We start from the raw sequence: 14,778 nt of genomic DNA, 5'->3' as shown, positions 1-14,778 counted from the left end.
ACAGAGGATAGAACAGATGCTTATTCTTTATTGTATAAATCCTTCTTAGAATGTATGCAGTGGATATTCTGGATACTATTAGGATGATACATGAAAGTTTCTCTATTCTAAGACTGGGATACATTTTACCCTCAATACTAATCTCCTTCTCTGTCCTGCTCTTTTCTCTCCCAAAGAAGGGTTTATGGTTCCCCTTAGGAGTCCATAAATGCAGTTCCACAAATGTTTTCCCATCAATACGTCTTATTTGCCGTCCATGGATGTCTCTCTCGGACCAGCAATAAAGTTAATCAGTGAGGCTAATAAACAGTTACTTAAAATTGGTCAGTATCTTGTCAAATACTTCAACACCTTTCAATTCCTTTAGCTTCACCTCTATTCTCTTTTATAGACTGATCTGATGTATCAGTGTAGAATTGCTTCAACTATAAAAGGGAAGATGTTTTTCTATTCAGGTTCTGTGTCCGTTTTCAACCTTGAACCAAACTGATGGTAGTGCTCATTTGTAATGAGCTCTTTGGTCTACATTACTGATACTGACACTAGCTACATCCCACACCAAGCCACCCACCGGGCACAGACTTCAGATGAACCTCATTTTTCTAATGTTACCATGTCATTGGATTTAGGTTCAAAGTTGGGTGAAGTCAAGTCAACCAGCAGTGCTTTTAGGACAGGGTCAAAGTGGGAGGAATGAGTTCTGGAGGGCAACAGAGACTTGCTATCAACAAAATGTTTTTGAGTGGCATCTTTTACAAACTCTTCAAAGTCTATATTGGGAGCATTAATCAATGTTCATGACCATTTTATGTGTTCCTCTTTGCATAGAGAAAACATTTTGATCTGACTATTTCTGTTGAACTAAGGAGTGGTGGTGGAGACTTTCAGTAGCCTGTTGCTTTATAGAGCGAGATGAGTGAGAAAGAAAGAGACATTGAGACAAATAACTCCTCTTCTGTGGTGTTTAATGGCAGCGTGTAAACCAACAGACGGAGAGCATCCCTGGCCTCCTCGAAACCTCTGTATCCCTCTGAATTCATCATGCACCGCCTTCATTTATTTGATTTTAATTGCTGATTGGCTGCACAATCAGATCCCTTCAGAGTTGGGTGGGGTGGAGGGTGAAAAGTGCGCCCTCTCCCACTGGACAATACCATTATTTCAGCTCCCCTGGTCAGGAATGCCCGATTTCACAGCCCGCTACCCTCCTCCAGGCGTCAATCAAAACTTTGCAAGGGTTCCAGTGCCTAGTGGAACCGCCCCCACTGGTCCACTCCACAGTTATAAATCAGCCCCAGAGCCCCCCAAAACCTATAGCAATTCAACAGTCATCACTATTGGAGAAAACAGTCACAATTTTGAGTTCAAATTAGTCATACTCTTTTGGGTGTTTTAAGACTTGCCAAATGTATAATGTGCTTATTTGAGTGGCATGGCTGGGTGTGCAAAAGTGTGTAGGAGTCAAGTATCATTAGCTAAATTTAGGCAATTAGATGGGCATAACATGTAGTTTATATCCACATATCTACAGCTAGCTATATCTCTGACAAAAATAAATCATAACATTTAAATATGAGGTTATTTATTTAATCACAAATAACTGTTTATTGGCTAGGCTAGTTTATTCACATATTGAGTGTGGTTGAGGTTAATTTATGTCCTAAAGCTAGTCTTAGAGGTGATGTTCAAATTGTAGTAATAACATCTACAAGCATAATTATAATCATTAGGCGATGCATTGTCCATTCCTGTTGTAATCCCTTTTAAAAGCGTGCGCGACTTTTACGCTCGAAAAGGTGGATAGAGTAACCGCATACTGAAAAGTAATGGTGATGAGAAATTTGTGAATGGAAGATACTTAATCATGCCTTCCGTACAGGCTGTGGCGCTCCTTGTATGTGACCAATCCAGGAACCGATAAAAACGTTGAACACCCCGAAACTAAACCAATGGCTTATCATATGGCAAAGACTAGCGCAAGAAGAAGCCAATCAGTAGAAGGCATGCAAACGAGGAATTTGCTCCGGCAGGCTCTGAATGTCAAGTAGTCAAAAATGGAGTCTGGATCTGGGAGGTCGTGCGGTTGTGCATGAAAGATTTGCTATTTTATCTACAAGCGCGAGAGAAATTAGTTTATACTAAGGCGTTTGGAAATTACGGGGAGAATTGCAAATGTAGCGGACACATAGGTGTGGCTAATAGTGGGGTTTGTCCCTATATTTTTTGGTTAACTTTTCCTTCTTTTCCTTTTTTGCCTAACGGATTGATTGTCCCTCCCTTGGCTAGGTAGCCTACCATTCATGAATTTGGGGGGTCCTCTGTGTGAGTAGCATTGGGTGGAAATGGCGGGAGCTCAGGGCGAAACTGGGAAGTTGGGAAGGGTGGAGATGGGAGTGATCGAAATGTTTTTTTTTATATAATTAAGGGAAGAGAAAATCAAGAAAGACTTATAATTTTCTTGCGCATCAGGACCTTGCTTTAAAGACTGGGCAAGGAAGGGCTCCCTCTACAAGATTCGACCAGTTTGTGATTCCGTAATGCTGGATTAACCAGGAAAAATGCATGTTTAGTCCTAAATCGATGTATCAATTATTATTTTATGGATATAAGAATTGCGAGGGACATTCACTATCATGGATTGTGCTTAGTCAATGCAGGCTACAATGTAACAAGTCGTCTGCGTGGTAGTGAGAGAGCTGTCACTATTGGTTTGCAGATTGTGTCAATTCCTGCTGCTACTGATAATTATCATATTGATATAGAAGTTGAAAGCTCTAGAAAAACAAAAAGGTTCGTTGACAAGTTTGTGCTCTTTCTGTTGGTATTAGGCCTATGTGAAATATATTAATTATGTCATTGTAATGCATGGGGACAACTGGGGTGCAACAAACGTAGGCTCGGTTAAAGGCTATTCATTTAGCCATTTTCCATAGTTTTCATTTGCCTTGTTAGAATGTAATAACACGTGTATTATATTATAGGGCCTAAGGTAGGCTATTCACAAGCTGCTGTAGATGAGTTTGATGAGTTGAGCGAAATGCAATGTTCAAATGTTTTCGCCTGAATTGCCGACCAATGATATTCTTTCATATTTTGTACATGTTTAATTAACTTTTAAATTGCCTACCTCTGATTTCAATTTTGTTGCACATGTAATACAAAATATAGGCATAATAAAGGGCTGGTTGTTGAGTTAAGTCTAAACACAAAAGTGAACAAATACATGTGCCAGATTAATTTATGAGTACAAAGTCAAATGAAAATGTTGCACAGTAGCAACATGTCCCCCTGTTCTCAGAATTGGAATACATTTCATTAGAACTAGTCATTATTCTTGGAAGACCATTCTTCTCTGTTGAGTGTGAAGAAAAACGTCCCTTTTTCATGTTGCCTCTTAAAATGATATAGTCACAATGCAACCTATATAGAATAATTAGATGATCGAAAAATGTTTTCATATGTTGTACTAAAGGGAAATTAATTAAAATAGTTCCAATGTTAAGCCTACATATGTAGGATCTTAATTTGAGCCAGTTTTCTACAGCAAGAAAATAATCCTGCAGCAACAGGAAATGTGAATTATTATGTGGATTGTAATTAATGGACATTTTTGTAGGGGTTGATACATTTTTCGTAAGGGAAAATCAAGTCTAAAATATAAAAATGTAAATTAAAAACTTCAGAAGCCTTTTTAAACTTCAAATTGACGACAAGTTTTACATTTCCTGCATTGCTTTCAACTTATCTAGTTCTGGTAAAAATAGCTTCCTTTAAAAATTGTTTGCGAGAGAGGGCAGGTAGTCAACTTGATAATATTTGTCAGCAAAAGTGCGTGTTTATTTCTGAGTTGTCTCCAGAAACTATACTTATTGATAACTTTGATTATTTTCCTTTTTCAAATTGCTGCATTTCCTGGACTACTTGGTGTTAACTATAATGAGTCTCTCTTAACATTGTATATTCTGTGAAGTTACAAATCAACATGAAGGTATAGAGTAGTAGCCTATTCTTGTTTTTAAATTGGGTCAGTGATTTACAGGTCAGAGTTGATCAGCCAGTGCTTGTTTGACAGTGTCATGGAGGAACAGGATTGGAGTAAGAAGCACTGCTAGCTTCAGATGAGGCTGATGGTGTCCATGTTGTCGTCCATTGCCCCTTTTCTATTGTACTACTGGGTATTGAGATGAGCAGTGCAATATTAAAAGGGCATTGGCTGATGAAACGGAGACCTACACCTCCCTCTGTCTTAACCCCTCTGAGTTGACAGGCAATACATATGAGGGGCCTACACATGCGGCTGTGTGTGAAGCTACAGGAACACTAAATTACAAGGCTCCTTAATAACTTCTTTACAAAGATTGTGATGTTTCTGAAGTTGAACCACTGTCAGACGATTTTTAGTCAGTTCATTTAGCTTTTGATTTATATTATTGTGCCCACATGATACAAGTCAATTAGACAGTATTTTACAGGCATCATCATTTGACCGTTGGTGTGTCCAGGTATCTGAAAAACAGTTTGATTTGAATGTAGATTATATTTTATGGTTATCGACCACCCAAGTAATATCCAAACTATTAATGGAAATGTAAGCTACACATTGCTGCTTATGTAAAAGTGGTTCAGCTTTAGCTGGTTCTCTTCTATTGGCAACTGAGAATGGCTGTCCACGTGCTGACATGCTGAGGTCAGCTGCTTTGACAATGTTGCACTACTGTATCATTCATTCTAGCAGTGCAATAGTATTGTCATAGCATTTGGCCTCAGCCCTCTCTGAATTGGTGGTAAGGGGATGGTGGGAGAGACAGGAATAGTTTTATTGATTTCTATGTTGGTGTTTCAGAAGTATTAGAAGTCATTCATAAATCAATAGTAGTCACCTCTTGTGAACTATAGACATGTGGCCACAGTGTGCTTTACTGGGAACAGGATCAACTAAAAGTAGCCTGTATAGCACAGTAAAAAGTTTTAATTACCTCACTCAAGTATCCTAATTTAAGTGTGTGGACAAAAATATATTTTCCACGTAGTTATAGTGGCAAATAAAACATCTATGTACAGCATAGCTGTATACATTAGGAAATAAATGACTTACAAAATACTGACTGATAATATTTCAATGTAGTTAAAGGCAAGACAAAATACATTTGGTGTATTTACTTCGTATTTAAATTCTTTGTTTTCTAAAATATCTCACCTTTTAAAAATATCTCTTGAAGGCTTTACTTTTTGTGTCTTAAAGCTGGTTTCGAAAGTAGTATACAGTAACTTAGTAAAAGTATGTTGTTGTGTACCCACATGTAAGTCCCCCCAAAGTAAATGAGAAAATGTTAAATAGGGGAGAATTGATGTGTGTGTGTGTTTGAGCATCCTTTGTGGTGGCAGGCAGGTCGGTGGGGGAGGGGAGTGTTCTGGAGGAATGCAGGGAGGCAGGTCCTGTTCAGTGTATGCTGGTGGTGGGGGATGGGGTGAGCTGGGATGGGGGCTCAGGGAGCGCTCCTGTGTGTGGGTGGGGGGGGGGGGGGGGGGCTCATCTGAGAGACCTTCAAAAGGATCAGACTGCTAGGAAAGTTGGTTGTGAGTGTCATCAGCAAATTGTTATGCTTCAAAATCATAAACTCAAGTATTTTTTTTTGCTCATAACTAAATCAAATGTATGTTTAAGCTGACAGTCAACTGACAAATGCAATTCACTTTCAGTGGAAGAGTCAACCATTTCTTAATGGTACAGAGAAAAGGTTTTAGTGTTGGAGAATATCTCAAGAGTAAGCACCTTGATCAGTGTAACGTCTGCCCACTGTTATTTCTATCTTTCAATTTAAAAAAAGAAAACCTCATTAATACCTTTGGTTTATGCCTTTTCTGTCACTGAGCCTATTTGATGTTTCTGCAGCTACTTTCCCAGGCTTTTTCAATGGAAAAGTGACTGTTAGCTTGAGGGAGGGACAAGATAGTAGTTGATCATTGATTTGATTTCACATTGAATTGAAGTCAGACAGTATTAGTGAGGTGGAGCAGATCTATCTCAGCCACTTGACTGTGCGAAATTCCCCCAGAGTGAAGAATGTGACCTGTTGAGGCTTGCTTGCAATGCTTTCTGGGAAATCCTGGAATGCAGGATGGTGGTGGGTCTGCTGTCATACCTGACTGGGTAGAACACTGAGCGTCCTGCACCGAATCCAACAGGTTAGTGCTTGGGAGCACCACTTCTGTGGGGCAGGCAACCCCTACTATACCCCTTTAACTGCAGAGGATAAATTAATGAGTTAATTAGCTAGTCATACAGAGGACTCACAAGGCTGTGTGAGACACAATGTACTCCAAATGATTCATTAAAAAAAACAAGTTATGTTATGTCTCAGAATGTTAAAAGTGATGCTTTTGAGTGAGTGCATGTGTTGTGTGTAGTAAATAAAATGTTTTAATCAGAGTTTTGTGTTGGTCTGCTCTGTTAGCATGGGATTGCCTATGTTTATTTGATTCAAAAAATACAACTGCAACAATTGAATCATTAGATTAATATGAACTGTTGTCATAGTGCTAGAACCTTTCTTTAGATCTCCGAATTCCTTTCCTTTAAGTCGTCATTTAGGATATGGGGAGTTATTACATTGAATCTGAATAATTTGACGAATCATTTAAATTGTTCTTCGTGTAAAGTTAAATAATCATTTATAATTAATTTTAAGGTCTACTTGTAAAGGCCACATTGACAGGTTTTTTTTTTCTTGAAAAGGAATGTATATGCAATTAAATATTGTGTAGCTATAGTCAAGGCTAACTAGTGATTGGTTATTCTGTAGAAAGAACCCGGGAATAATGAGGAGACAACTCATTATTATGCTGTTAAAAGGCTATCAGAAGAGTATGCCATTTGTTTTCAACCAGTAAATACCAGTTAGGCCTCGGTTACTACATGTGTGCCATGTATTCAATGCCCTATAACTAGGGCTAAATGTGTTTAATCATTTGAAGGTTGGTTAAATTAATAACTTAAATCTGCTGAAAACGTAAAGAATAATTACTAGGCAATACAAATGTCACAGGCCAATAAACACGTATAGGTAACGTGCTTAAATTGCTGCCTATGAATCTGTATTACCAAAAGCAAATCCTTAAGAAAATTATTGTGACAGGAAATGCAGTAATCGGATGTCGGATTTTTAACGATTTGGCGAGAGGCAAGTAAAAAAAACGTGCAATGAGCCAGCAGCACACGCTTGCACCTCAATATGAAGCGGTATGCCTATTTGAACATTCAATATTCTTGTTATTTGATTTATTCAATTGTATTATTCACTTCACATTTCAATGGACCAGTGCTTTAGAGGGTAAAGGCTTTTTAATCCATGTAATTGACTTTGAATGTGGAAGAAACACATTGAGCCTAGTGCGCTTACAGCCCACTGAGCACAGACGTCAATTCAACGTCTATTCCACGGTGGTTCAACGTAATTTCATTGAAATTAGGTGGAAATAACTTTGATTCAACCAGTGTGCGCCCAGTGGCAAGTCTGAATTATAAAAATGACGTCCCGCCCATAGGTTTGCGTACAGTGGATTGCAAGTGTTTGGCAGAGAACAGCGATTTGCTGCCATCCAATGGGCAGAGGGCGTCAGTACGCCTCAAGAGCCTTGTTTGTTACATTCAAATTATTGTTGAAATTACGCTGTAATTTTCTTTCACCGTTATAGAACGGATAAATGTTTTGGACTCATTATTTTATTTATTCAACTTTAGGATGATCACCTAATTACATAACCCCCATAGGCTAGTGTAGGCTTCTAATACAAAGTAGGGTATGAAGGGTAGCCAACAAGAGAGCATAATTATTTTAGTTTTTTTGTCAGATAGGTTCATGTTATCATTTTCATAAACCCACCTAACCATGGCCACGCACCCCAGGGCTAGTTACATACGTATTAAACGTAGGCTACATGAGCCAACCTGCATAATAATTTGCCACAAACACTTGAAAAACACGCATGTTTCAGTTTCCATGCTCATTGAAGTTAATATACATTTTCGCATGGAACAAAATCAGTATTGCAAATAGGACGTGTAAAAGTACTGTAGTTAAATAGACAAGCACACATAAAAACAGATGAATAATAACAAATATTAATTTATACAGTAACCTATAATCAGAGACATATCCACGTGTTCCCCCCTTGACATACTGTCAAAAAACGAGTTATGAAACTGTCTTCCAGCAGGCGGCGCTATACATTTGATTATATTGTTGTCTATTAAAAAGCAGATAGAATTAATTGCCAGTCAAAAAAAAAAACACACAGCCACCTTTTTTGAGATATGGAGGAACAGTCAGAAAAACAGAATAATTGTTTTGGTAAATACATCCTTATGTGTCTTTCAGTTCCACTGTGTTATCTTCTTCACTCGCCCTCTAAGAAAAGAAAGGCTATATTTTAAAATCAATATGGACAATGAAGATAGAGACAACAAAGATATACTTTTTCATGGCTTAAATCTAGTCTGTTTATTTCAACAGAAAACGCAACATTTGTAAATAACATAGCTGCAAGTGTAGGTATGAGTGTCAAACCTTGGCTTCAGATATCTTCTGGACATGATCCAGAGCGGAGAACTCAGGTGAGGGGAAGTTAAGGGGGTGATGATCCACAGAGGACTCATGGGGCATCTGGACAGCATCGGGGGGGGGGGGGGGGGGGGGGGAATCCATGTTTTTTTCATGGTAATTTCAGCAAGGTATTTGATGAAAGAGTAGATACATGTCCCTGTTATTATCACATGCATATCTGAACTGAAACTCACCAGGACAGATTGGGCTCTGAACAGGTAACTGAAGGGATAGTGGAGCAGGTTAATGCAGGTGGAAGAGTACAGGTCAGCGTAACGCATGAGCTGGCTGGCAAACAGAGTCTGTCTTGAGCCACTCCGGAGCAGGCTGCCCATCTGGCCATAGGAAAGATCCATCCTATAGGTCACCACCTGTAAGACACAAGACAGAGGCATAGTCACAAAATGCAGTTAGCCACACATTGAAAAACACAGCCAGACAAAAGCAAATTCTCACTCAGGTGTAATTATGATAACATTTCAGATAAATATGCCTGGGAAGCACATAAAAACATAACCTTGGTGGATGGTGTGTGGATGTGATAGAGCATTTCTCAGAGAGGGATTGTGTGTCAGTGGGCATGGTTTACCTTGATCCTGGTCTGAATGGCACTGATGTCTGGGCACTCTCGACAGCTACTGTCCAGGTGCCTGAGGGGAAAGGCCAGTCAGACTAACAAATGCAATACTAGACAAGTGTCACTCATAGAACAGAGGAAATGCCCACTCACTTGTACAACTCAGCTAAAAAGACATCAAGACGCTTCAGCTCTTCAAAGAGATCTTGAGAAAAAAGAGAAACACTCGTCAAAACGGTGGCCTCAACTTCAAGATTACATGACCTAACAAAATGTCTGCAAAGTGGCCATGTGATGTCTGTGTATGGCATATGATACGTCAGTGTTAGGGTCACTGAGGTCATGAAGAGGAGGTTGACCATGTTTGTACTTACGACTCTTCTCTGTCCACACCTGCAACTCCTTGGCCAGTTCAGGCACCACCAGGAAGGTCTTCCAACCTTGCCTCTTCTTGGACTTCAGAATGTCCCCAAAGATGTGGTCCCCCACATAAAGGATGTCCTTCCCCTTCACATCCAGCAGGTCACATACAATGTCTGAGGAGCCTGCAGGGAGGAGAGACAGTTGGAGGGAGAAATGGACAGATAAGAGGATGGAAAGTTGACGAGATGTGACACCCACTGAAACCAAGATGGGTGAAAGTGACTATTCCTCTCCCATCTTAATCCCTTTCTCCTGTCTTCCCATTTCCTCTCCATCCCTCTTCCTAGAATAGATTACCTTTTTTTAACAATTCGAAAATGGAATATCTTACCTCCAGAGTAGACTGTTCCATGCTGGAGGTCTCCAGTGTATGTTCCGATGCGGAGCTTCCCTGTGTTCTATGTTGGATAGATTAGAACATTTATCTAATTGTGTGGTGTGTTAAAGGATGTTTTCTATACACACCATGTGATACTGAGTCAAAGGGCCTTACTGTGTCCACCTGTCTCAGCACAGTTCCCTCTGCAAAGAACAGTGGCTTCCTGGTATCCACGACGACAAGGTCAAAGAATGCACGCCACTGTTTCTTTGGGTTCTTATAAGAAAAAAATATTGAAACGTTCATTACTGTTCATTAATTTGTTCCCCAAAACCTTTTTCCTTAATTTCAAACTGGAGACACCTAGACTAACCTTGGCACCTGGTGGAGTTTCGAGCAAGTATTTCATGATAGCCTAAGGAAAAGAACAAAGACACATCCTTCATATGAAAAATAATACAATAGAATGGACATGTATTGAATAGAATGGACATCATGCATAGAATAGAATGAACATTGTGTGTTGAATAGAATGGACATCATTCATAGAATAGAATGAACATTGTGTGTTGAATAGAATGGACATCATGCATAGAATAGAATGAACATTGTGTGTTGAATAGAATGGACATCATTCATAGAATAGAATGAACATTGTGTGTTGAATAGAATGGACATCATTCATAGAATAGAATGAACATTGTGTGTTGAATAGAATGGACATCATTCATAGAATAGAATGAACATTGTGTGTTGAATAGAATGGACATCATTCATAGAATAGAATGAACATTGTGTGTTGAATAGAATGGACATCATTCATAGAATAGAATGGACATTGTGTGTTGAATAGAATGGACATCATTCATAGAATAGAATGGACATCATTCATAGAATAGAATGGACATCATTCATAGAATAGAATGGACATCATTCATAGAATAGAATGAACATTGTGTGTTGAATAGAATGGACATCATTCATAGAATAGAATGAACATTGTGTGTTGAATAGAATGGACATCATTCATAGAATAGAATGGACATTGTGTGTTGAATAGAATGGACATCATTCATAGAATAGAATGGACATCATTCATAGAATAGAATGGACATCATTCATAGAATAGAATGAACATTGTGTGTTGAATAGAATGGACATCATTCATAGAATAGAATGAACATTGTGTGTTGAATAGAATGGACATCATTCATAGAATAGAATGAACATTGTGTGTTGAATAGAATGGACATCATTCATAGAATAGAATGGACATTGTGTGTTGAATAGAATGGACATCATTCATAGAATAGAATGGACATCATTCATAGAATGGACATTGTGTGTTGAATAGAATGGACATCATTCATAGAATAGAATGGACATTGTGTGTTGAATAGAATGGACATCATTCATAGAATAGAATGGACATTGTGTGTTGAATAGAATGGACATCATGTATAGAATATAATGGACATGTATCGAATACAATGGACATCCTTTATAGAATAACATGGACATCATGTGCCATGAAACCATGCAACATTAACATCTGACCTCTGTGTAGTTGTAGTCACTGTTGGTCGCCAGGAACACTTTGGCCACCTCCTTAATGCGAGTCAGGAGAACAGGCAAGTTTGGCTGTAAAGAGAAGGAAGTAAAAGAGAGGGAAATTTCCTCTGGATAGAGAAATGATGTCCAATGCACTTTGACAATATCCCGTATCCATAAAGGTTATCCAATATGGAATAGCAATCAATTGAGGGAGTTTCAAAGTTATTTTCACTCACATCTCTGACGACATATTTATCCAAATTCTTCAGAGTGCTTTCCTTCAGAATGCCCTATATGACAAAAAGGAGTCAGTCTTTACACAAAGACATAGACAGTAATGTGTCATAATGTGTGTATGTGTCGGTATGGCACGGTATGTACAGTATGCTGACCGTATCATGAACAAAGTCCATTGCATCACGAACATCCTGGAACATACTTCTGAATGACATGAACAAGTCACCATATTTGAAGCCTTTCTGGCAGCTTGGATAAACAAAAAAGCAGAGAAACGACAGTCACATTGTTCATTTTTTATGATTTTACTATTCTCACAGCTGTAAAGAAAAAGAAAGGGTCAACGAGAAGAGGGAGGAGAAAAAGCTCCACTCACTTGACATATCTGCTACATCTGGTGAAGAGTTCCACAAGGCAGCCATACAGATACGTCTCTGTGGGAGGAGCAGGAGGGCATTACAAAGTAACTCCATTACTTTATTTGCAGTATGACTGTACAGAACTACACAAAGTAATACTGTTGTAGCTACCTGAAAGGTTGAAGAGAGTGTTGAGGATATAGAAGCGGTCAGTGTTGCCTCTCTGAATGAAGTTGTTGGGGTAGTAGTCGTGGATTTTGTCCCTGTAGAGAAGGAAAGTATGCATTCAACTAGCAAATTAAGAGTAATAATATATACCATTCAGCAGGCGCTTTTCTCCAAATCGACTTACAGTCATGCATGCATACATTTTACATATGGGTGGTCCTGCGAAGTAACCACAGACGCATACAAAGACCTGTATCATGACATAAACTAGAGGTCGACCGATTAATCTGAATGGCCGATTAATTAGGGCCGATTTCAAGTTTTCATAACAATCGGAAATCGGTATTTTTGGACACCGATTTGGCAAAAAAAAAATATTTTTTTTTTACACCTTTATTTAACTAGGCAAGTCAGTTTAGAACACATTCTTATTTTCAATGACGGCCTAGGAACAGTGGGTTAACTGCCTGTTCAGGGGCAGAACGACAGATTTTTACCTTGTCAGCTCGGGGATTCAATCTTTCAACCTTACAGTTAACTAGTCCAACGCTCTAACCACCTGCCTCTCATTGCACTCCACGAGGAGACTGCCTGATAAGCAAATGCAGTAAGAAGCCAAGGTAAGTTGCTAGCTAGCATTAAACTTCTTATAAAAAAAACAATCAATCAATCATAATCACTAGTTAACTACACATGATTGATGATATTACTAGTTTATCTAGCGTGTCCTGCGTTGCATATAATCGATGCAATGCAGGGGGATGATTTAACAAAAGCGCATTCGCAAAAAAATCACAATCGTTGTACGATTGTACCTAACCAATGCCTTTCTTAAAATCAATACACAGAAGTATAGATTTTTAAACCTGCATATTTAGCTAAAATAAATCCAGGTTAGCAGGCAATATTAACCAGGTGAAATTGTGTCACTTCTCTTGCATTCAATTGCACGCAGAGTCAGGGTATATGCAACCGTTTGGGCCGCCTGGCTCATTGCGAACTAATTTGCCAGAATTTTACGTAATTATGACATAACATTGAAGGTTGTGCAATGTAACAGCAATATTTAGACTTAGGGATGCTACCCGTTAGATAAAATACCGAACAGTTCTGTATTTCACTGAAATAATAAACGTTTTGTTTTCAAAATGATAGTTTCTGGATTCGACCATATTAATGACCAAAGGCTCGTATTTCTGTGTGTTATTATGTTATAACTAAGTCTATGATTTGATAGAGCAGTCTGAGCGATGGTAGGCACCAGCAGGCTCATAAGCATTCATTCAAACAGCACTTTCGTGCGTTTTGCCAGCAGCTCTTCATGGTGCTTCAAGCATTGCGCTGTTTATGACTTCAAACCTATCAACTCTCGAGATTAGGCTGGTGTAACCGATGTGAAATGTCTAGCTAGTTACCGGGGTGAGCGCTAATAGCGTTTCAAACGTCACTCGCTCTGAGACTTGGAGTAGTTGTTCCCCTTGCTCTGCATGGGTAACACTGCTTCGAGGGTGGCTGTTGTCGTTGTGTTCCTGGTTCGAGCCCAGGTAGGAGCGAGGAAAGGGACGGAAGCTATACTGTTACACTGGCAATACTAAAGTGCCTATAAGAACATCCAATAGTCAACGGTATATGAAATACAAATGGTATAGAGAGAAATGGTCCTATAAATACTATAACTTCAACCTATAACCTCTTACCTTGGAATATTGAAGTCTCATGTTAAAAGGAACCACCAGCTTTCATATGTTCTCATGTTCTGAGCAAGGAACTTAAACGTTAGCTTTTTTTACATGGCACATATTACACTTTTACTTTCTTCTCCAACACTTTGATTTTGCATTATTTAAACCAAATTGAACATGTTTCATTATTTATTTGAGGCTAAATGGATTTTTATTGATGTATTATTTTAAGTTAAAATAAGTGTTCATTCAGTATTGTTGTAATTGTCATTATTACAAATACATTTTTTATTTTATTTTTTTTTAAATCGGCAAATTAATCGGTATCGGCATTGAAAAATCATAATCGGTCGACCTCTAACAAAAACATGCATACTGTGTACACACCCGGTCTGACAACCTCCCCAATAACAACAAACAGTTGCTGTTGGGGCGTTTCCAGATGATGAGTCATTCTGGGAGAACCCACTGAGCCAACAGATAACGTCCAGGTTGCACTTAACCCACCAGCACCATCAATGACAAGACCTCTCTTTGAGTCTCATGACTATGTTAAGACATCATTTGAAAATACCAGCATTTACACGTTTAGATTCTGTCAATTGCAGCTTTTGTAGGTGTGTTGAAGTTCGATCAAGAGCTGGAGATAGAAACATCCACAGGCATTTGCCATTGAAGCATCACAACTGCCTCACTGTAAGAGTATGAGGCAGAGATGCAGTGGATATAGAGTGGAATTGAAATGCAACCGGAGCCTCTCGATAGCTTAGCTGCTGGTTGGGGATCCCAAAGGAATCTAAAGCCTGATTTATGAATGGAGGATGGGCAGGCCCAAGTTCCCTCTGAATACATGTCT

Source organism: Oncorhynchus mykiss, chromosome 29 (assembly GCF_057628025.1).
Source record: "Oncorhynchus mykiss isolate SJ-2025 chromosome 29, ASM5762802v1, whole genome shotgun sequence".
In the NCBI taxonomy this organism is placed as follows: domain Eukaryota; kingdom Metazoa; phylum Chordata; class Actinopteri; order Salmoniformes; family Salmonidae; genus Oncorhynchus; species Oncorhynchus mykiss.
The sequence above is the reverse complement of the archived record's forward strand: the minus strand, read 5'-3'. Positions refer to the sequence as shown.